Genomic DNA, 759 nt, shown 5'->3' on the forward strand with positions numbered 1-759 from the left:
AAGAATCAAATAACAATGCATGCAAGACATCAAACTTAGCAGTTTGTACACTACTGACACTAACAAAATGAGAATGCATATGAGACACACAAAACACTCAAGTCAAGAGAATTCAAAGATCAGAGTAAGAAATCATCAAGAATTACTTGAAGATCCTTAAGACACATGAATGAATGCATGCAGTTGACACCAAACTTAAGAAGAGACACTGGACTCAAACAAGAAATTTTTGGATTTTATGATTTTTTTGATTTTTTTTTTGTGTTTTTCGAAAATTAAGTGGAAAAAGGATATCAAAATTCTCAATGAGAATTCCAGGAATCAGTGCAATGCTAGTCTAAGACTCCGGTCCAGGAATTAGACATGGCTTCACAGCCAGCCAAGCTTTCAAAGAAAGTTTCGGTCCAAAACACTAGACATGGCCAAAGGCCAGCCAAGCCTTAGCAGATCACTGCTCCAAGAGCAAGTTTGATAAAGATCAACAAGCTCTTGTGATGATAAGTTGAAACCTCGGTCCAATGAGATTAGACATGGCTTCTCAGCCAGCCAGACTTCAACAAATCATCATGAAACTCTAGAATTCCTCTTCAAGAATTTCGAAAAAAAAATACCTAATCTAAGCAACAAGATGAACCGTCAGTTGTCCAAACTGAACAATCCCCGGCAACGGCGCCAAAAACTTGGTGCGCGAAATTGTGAACAATACTTTTCACAACTCTCATAATCCCCGGTCATGAACCCCAAAAACTTGGTAGCTCA

Source organism: Arachis duranensis, chromosome 2, assembly GCF_000817695.3.
Source record: "Arachis duranensis cultivar V14167 chromosome 2, aradu.V14167.gnm2.J7QH, whole genome shotgun sequence".
Taxonomy (NCBI): domain Eukaryota; kingdom Viridiplantae; phylum Streptophyta; class Magnoliopsida; order Fabales; family Fabaceae; genus Arachis; species Arachis duranensis.